Source organism: Schistocerca serialis, chromosome 5 (assembly GCF_023864345.2).
Source record: "Schistocerca serialis cubense isolate TAMUIC-IGC-003099 chromosome 5, iqSchSeri2.2, whole genome shotgun sequence".
In the NCBI taxonomy this organism is placed as follows: domain Eukaryota; kingdom Metazoa; phylum Arthropoda; class Insecta; order Orthoptera; family Acrididae; genus Schistocerca; species Schistocerca serialis.
In genome coordinates this window covers 668,233,105-668,240,709 of record NC_064642.1, presented here as the reverse complement: position 1 = coordinate 668,240,709, position 7,605 = coordinate 668,233,105, and positions in this window count along the sequence as shown.

Here is a 7,605-nt window from a genome sequence, read left to right as displayed (position 1 = left end):
GCACGGATGCACGCCAAGACCGTAGGATCCTACGCAGTGCTGTAGGGGACCGCACCGCCACTTCCCAGCAAATTAGGGACACTGTTGCTCCTGGGGTATCGGCGAGGACCATTCGCAACCGTCTCCATGAAGCTGGGCTACGGTCCCGCACACTGTTAGGCCGTCTTCCGCTCACGCCCCAACATCGTGCAGCCCGCCTCCAGTGGTGTCGCGACAGGCGTGAATGGAGGGACGAATGGAGACGTGTCGTCTTCAGCGATGAGAGTCGCTTCTGCCTTGGTGCCAATGATGGTCGTATGCGTGTTTGGAGCCGTGCAGGTGAGCGCCACAATCAGGACTGCATACGACCGAGGCACACAGGGCCAACACCCGGCATCATGGTGTGGGGAGCGATCTCCTACACTGGCCGTACACCACTGGTGATCGTCGAGGGGACACTGAATGGTGCACGGTACATCCAAACCGTCATCGAACCCATCGTTCTACCATTCCTAGACCGGCAAGGGAACTTGCTGTTCCAACAGGACAGTGCACGTCCGCATGTATCCCGTGCCACCCAACGTGCTCTAGAAGGTGTACGTCAACTACCCTGGCCAGCAAGATCTCCGGATCTGTCCGCCATTGAGCATGTTTGGGACTGGATGAAGCGTCGTCTCACGCGGTCTGCACGTCCAGCACGAACGCTGGTCCAACTGAGGCGCCAGGTGGGAATGGCATGGCAAGCCGTTCCAAAGGACTACATCCAGCATCTCTACGATCGTCTCCATGGGAGAATAGCAGCCTGCATTGCTGCGAAAGGTGGATATACACTGTACTAGTGCCGACATTGTGCATGCTCTGTTGCCTGTGTCTATGTACCTGTGGTTCTGTCAGTGTGATCATGTGATGTATCTGACCCCAGGAATGTGTCAATAAAATTTCCCCTTCCTGGGACAATGAATTCACGGTGTTCTTATTTCAATTTCCAGGAGTATATTAATTAAAAGTGATGTATTCTTTGTTGAAAGTGAAAATACGAAATACAGTACTCCGTGAATGTGTACATACAGTTTGAGAAAACGAATGTACCAATTTTCTGAGGTATGTATTTATAGTCATTTCGATATTAACATTGTTTTTAGAATGAAATTGTGACTCTGAGACGTAGTATGTGCTCGTATTGAACATCCTGGGAAGATAAAATTCTGTGTCGGACCGAGAATTGAACTCCGCAAAGGTTCCAAGCTAGAATTTTTCTCTGGCACACAGATTTAATCTGCTAGGAAGCTCCAAGTTTTTAAAATTTTCATAAGAGGAATGTAGGCATGGATACAAAAAAAATTTTCGCCATCGTGTAACCATCCGTAAAGGTCTAACCTTACTAAAATAATGATCAACGCCTTTCCTTATACATCGACTCCATATCGAATTTGGCTAATGAACTAAATTAATTAGGCTATTTTAATCAATTAGAAGGAAACGGCTATAGAAGACTAATCGACAAATGGCAGTTAGAATGTATCTCTTGGTTTATAAGAATTTTTTAGAAGAGAAAAGCTGCACAATAATTTCTGCCGAAAAAATCCAGATGAAGTATTTCAGTTCGAAGTACTTTTATCTTCATTGAAGGCAGCACTACTTGAACACGAATGAATTCATGGAGAAACGTTTCAGATTACGCAGCTGTAGAAGTTTCGTAATGTTATTCCGAAAAAGGGTACATGCATTGCACACCGTTTTTGTACAGGGCAGGCATGATAAAACTCCCTGTTAAGTGAAGCAACGGTCCTAACATCCTTCACAAAAGTTGCACGCCTTAAAAGGTGAATGAAATATTTTGCAGGCCTATTTCATAATAAATTTTAATGATCGGAAAACTTTCAAAGCTCCAGCTTCACTGTACGCACACAGCACTGACAATGTGCTGTGACAACGCTGATCCACGTCTAACACTTCGAGATAGCGGTGAGATTAATACATTATACCAATAAACTATAGCAAGAAGGATCGGCAACATCACAATCGCCGAATCACACAACTATTTTTACGTGGAAAGAGAGAATATCTTAGCCTGACAGTTTGGGAATGCACACTTCTGTTGCATTCCGCCTAATGCCCCTTTCCTAAGCCATTTTTTTTCTAAGACTTGAAAATTTGTCCGGATAGAAGCTCCAGTTCATTGGAATTTATTGTTTATCCTCTCAGGTAGCACCAATATTGCCCGTCCGTGAGTACAACCATGGTATCTCACATAGCGAACAGTTCTCCAGAAGGTGTGTCACGAAGCAGAGAAGCAACAAGGAAATGGCGGAGGTATTTAAACATAAGGTGAGCGATGGGCTTTACATCATTGGAAGCACGGACATCTAAGGCCTCCACCTAGTGCTGTAAGTTGTAACCTCCCCACAAAAATGTTACGATATTATTTTAAATGTGAATAGTCATTGAGCTAAGTGTAAGCTCCCCAGAGAAATTTTGAAACACAATAATTGAATGTTAACTAGAATACAACTTAATGTAACCTCCCAGCAAATAAATTTAAAGACAATGACAATTAAATGAAAACTAGCTATCTGACCCAAGTATAAGTTCCTCACAAAAAATGAAAGTCAATTCAGTGATAATAAAATCTCAGTGACAATGAAAACACAAATAGACCGAAATGTCGATCTTAGGCCCTGTTCACTAATTAAACTGTAATTCTTACCTCAGTAAAACTGCATCTGCTCTTATTTTTCGCCATTGCAAAAATTTTGAATTCATGGGAAACTGTTCTTTAAGGAATAGCAAGGGAAATATTTCTTTCATTAAAGGATTCTTTGTTAAAAAATTGCTTTGAAAACAAAATTATTATAGGGGCGATTCTTGGACAAATTAATTACAGTTAATTTACATCATTAGCTGAGCGCAATGCTGCTTCATTACCTTATTTAAAAATAATATACCTCGTCTTGAATCTTGACCAGAATGCCATGTCGACGCCCGCCGACTGCTCACACACAACTGCTAACCCGCAACTGAACTGTCTCGTAACTCGACTGCCACAGAACTGAACTCTCGCGCGGTCAAGCGCAGACTAGGAACGACAAATAGCTCTCTGGTCAGAGACTGCAATGCCTCGCCATCGCCGCCACACAACATACGTGTTTCATAACCCTCCACTGGGGGGGGGCAAAAATTTGGCAGCGATGGTGAGTCATTTGGACTTGCCAAGCGCGGCAAAATTTTTTCTTTAATTAATCAAATTTTACAATTTACAGAATATTCAAATGTAGTACATAAATTAAATGTGGTGCACATGCAACGAGTACAAAACATTTCAGACAAAGACAAAATAAGAGTACAAAACATATCAGGAAAATGTATATACAAATTATTTGATAGATAACAAAGTGCACATGCACTGAAAAATTCTTTAGCATTTTCAGAAGAGAATGGCCAAAAAATCACGTTGACAAGTGACATGAGTGCACATGCACTGCAGTTCAGAACATATCAGCAAATGACGAAATGTATATACAATGAGTAACAAATGACATAAGTGCATACGCACTGAAGTATTGAACATATCATAAAAGGTATACAGAATGAGTACAAATTGAAAAATGAAGAAAGTGCACAGGCACTGAAGTTCAGTAGAAAACATACTAACACATAACATAGGTGCACATGCACTGAAAAACTGTTTAATATTTTGACGACAAATAAACCTAATGAGTACAAACTATATTGACAAATGACAAAAATGCACACGGACTGTAGTACTTTCTAGTATTTTGCTACAACAAACAAACGAATCAAGGAGTGTAATAAAGTGCACATGCACTATAGAAGTCTTTAGTAATTTCAGGATAACTGATCTTATTAACAAAAGAAAGGAAGTACACACGCACTGTATATGACTTTTTCATTTTACAAGAATTAGGGAAGGAATAGGAAGGATTGCGTCATGGTTGTAGCACTTAGGTTGCACGCAGCTGCACTGAAAGTCCATATCTTTCCACAGAAGTACAACACCAAGTGAGACAATTTGCAGTTCTTTTCCCAGAAGTATTTATCAGCGTATCCAAGACACTGAAATGTCGTAGTAATATTTCCTGTTATCATTTAGGCAGTATATCAGGTACACCAAACAGTGGGACCATAATAACGTCTTCATCGCTCACGGTGGTGGACAGCATGTCGTGTCAACACCACGCTCTTACAAGGCACACCAACGTAGAATTAGTGCAATAACCAAATATAGTGCTCCATGATCATGAGGATGGACAAGACAAATGGATATTACAGTAATTCCAGGTAGTTAGGTCAGAAGGTGAAGGACATTAAGTCACAGACCAGTCTTGATTAGGAATTACATTAGTAGTTTGCGGTATTCATAGCCCAGTTATTGAACATTTCTGTACCATGTATTTAGTATTACAGAATAATGTTCGTAAAATTAAATTATTGGCATCATGGGTAATCGTATTACAATAAACAGCGGCAGTCTTTGGCCAGTTACAAAACATATTTAGTATGACAGAATAATGTTCGTCAGAAGTCTTCATTGAAAAAAAAAAGAGTCAATTATTGGCCTAGCATTAACATAATACATTGAGTTATACAAATTATTGCACTCATTGGCCAGTTACCAAAACATGAAAAGTCATTATTGAAAACAAGAGTTAATTAATGGCATAATTAATAACATAATTCATTTAGTGACATTAATTATTGGCACTCAGTGGCCAGTTATAGAACATGAAAAGTCATCATTGAAAACAGGAGCTAATTAATGGCATAATTAATAACATAATTCATTTAGTGACATTAATTATTGGCACTCAGTGGCCAGTTATAGAACATGAAAAGTCATCATTGGAAACAGGAGCTAATTAATGGCATAATTAATAACATAATTTATTTAGTGACATTAATTATTGGCACTCAGTGGCCAGTTAGCAAAATATGAAGTCATAATTCATTTAGTTATAGTAATTATTGGCACTCAGTGACCAGCAAGTATTGATTAGTATAAAACATTGTTCATCATTCAGTATTATTCAGATCATTAGGAAGTCATTATTAAAAATCAGTTAATTACAGTCATAGCATTAATAATCATGGGCATTATAAGTAGTCTCATTACAATAAACAGTGGCAGTTATTAGCCAGTTACAAAGCATTATTTTATATATTTTTTTGTATCATTAAGAAGTCATTACTGAAGTGACATACTATTCAGAGCTGATCAGTATTATTCAGAATTCTCTTAAACTAGTAGCATTATTTGGGACTGGTAATACATTTTTTTTTTGTTTTTGTGCTAGCAATGCATTGCGTTGGGATCAATAATTCATTGCTGAGGCATAACAATATTTGCTTTTGACCTATTGCTGCAAATGAGGATAGGTATCGTCATTCGTCATGAGTCAGCTGTAGCAAGGCTGTGACACAAGTGGGTAAAAAAAAATGGAAGTACTAGTATAGGCTTAATAAGTAACAAGTTTAGTAACTATCATGAAAGGCTTCTCCTGGAAAAAATACAAGATGGATTATTGAGCCGAAAGAAGAAATGCATTCTATGCTGAAAAGTAGTGAACTTCGAATTAACAGGTAGTGAAATGTGTATAAAAAATGTGTTCCATAGCTGTCCTTTCCAAAACCTTCAGTCATCATACCATACGATATAAAACATACTGTCAAAACAAACTGCAACAAATACTTAAATAACTACATAGCATAAATACATAAACTTCAACATCATCCTCATCTGTAAAGAAAAACTTCATTATCCATACTATCATAACTTCATTATTATCATCACCTGTAGAGAAAAACTTCATTATTCATAGTAGCATATTCTTCATCATTACTCTTCGTCAGTATTCATTATCATCTGCAAAAAATCACTTCATTATTCATTAAACAACTATTCCTTATCTCTAGCATATTTCATCACTTAAAACTAAGATGTGTAGTTCCGTCTGACAGCCTGCATCAATCGCCTTGCATTCTGAAAGAAAAAAATTTGTTAAGGCTGCTATTCTACGATGTGTATAATATATTCTTTTAATGCTTGTTAATTCTGATCCATTTACTCTTCTTCATAAGGTGTTTGCATCTTCTTTCGTCTATTCCGTAGGTGAAATTCCCATTTCTGTTTAATTTATTTCCTTTACGCATCATTTCTTTCTGAAATTGATGAACAAAGATTAATGCCTTGCATTTAAATCATATACCCACTAAATAATGACTGGTTAATGGTGACACAATTAAGCATACAGCATAACATGACAGAAAACGAAATATATCAAAAGCATAGACAGCGTTCAAAGGCAAGAATGTACAGAGAATATCACAACGCAGCAGAAAAAAAGAAAAATGTAAAATAGTCACGATGTTGAGATATCACAGGGCAAAAAATGCCAAAGTCAACTGGTGTGTTATACCTTAACTATTTCACATTGCATACAAACAAAACATGAAAACAATCGTACATACATAAAAAAAATGGAAAATGTGCACGGTCTGATGTGTAACGACAAGAAAAGCGACCTGCTAACCTTACCTTGCCGGGCACTTGCCAAGAAAAAATACGATAATCATCAATAATTAGTCATGCGAATATAATTGCATAAATGTTCATAAAAATTAGCAAATAGCATTACAGCGTGATAAATCGTAAAGTATGTTCACCCAATAAAGGGTTTTATGTTGGATAAGTGGTGGTTTCCATTCGATTTTCTGGTTCTCAGTGATTCGACGTGTACAACATTGGGGTGAGGAATGCTGCGAATTCGATATGGACCTGCGTATAGAAGTTTAAATTTACTGCACTTACCTTTTATTTTATTAGATAAATAGTTTGTTCGTACTAATATCTTCTGTCCAATGTGAAAGTCACGGAGCGTACAAACCTGTTTTTGCTGTCTTCTCCGGCGCTCTGCGGCACGTTTGATGTTGTTCAGCGCAATGTCAATTATTTCGTGGTGTCTTAGTCGACGACAGGTAGGGAAGTTTACTAATTCTTTAATTTTGTTTGGTGGTTCAATGTTTTTCAGTATAACAGACGGAGATAGCATAGTGGATTCATTTGGAATGTAATTAATTTCATCTTGGAATGAGAATATGTGTGTATACCAATTAATGTGTCTATTGTGGCAGTATATTCTACACAGTTTACCAATTTCTTTCATTAATCGTTCACAAGGGTTCGAAGAAGCATGGTACCTGGATATATACACTCCTGGAAATTGAAATAAGAACACCGTGAATTCATTGTCCCAGGAAGGGGAAACTTTATTGACACATTCCTGAGGTCAGATACATCACATGATCACACTGACAGAACCACAGGCACATAGACACAGGCAACAGAGCATGCACAATGTCGGCACTAGTACAGTGTATATCCACCTTTCGCAGCAATGCAGGCTGCTATTCTCCCATGGAGTCGATCGTAGAGATGCTGGATGTAGTCCTGCGGAACGGCTTGCCATGCCATTTCCACCTGGCGCCTCAGTTGGACCAGCGTTCGTGCTGGACGTGCAGACCGCGTGAGACGACGCTTCATCCAGTCCCAAACATGCTCAATGGCGGACAGATCCGGAGATCTTGCTGGCCAGGGTAGTTGACATACAC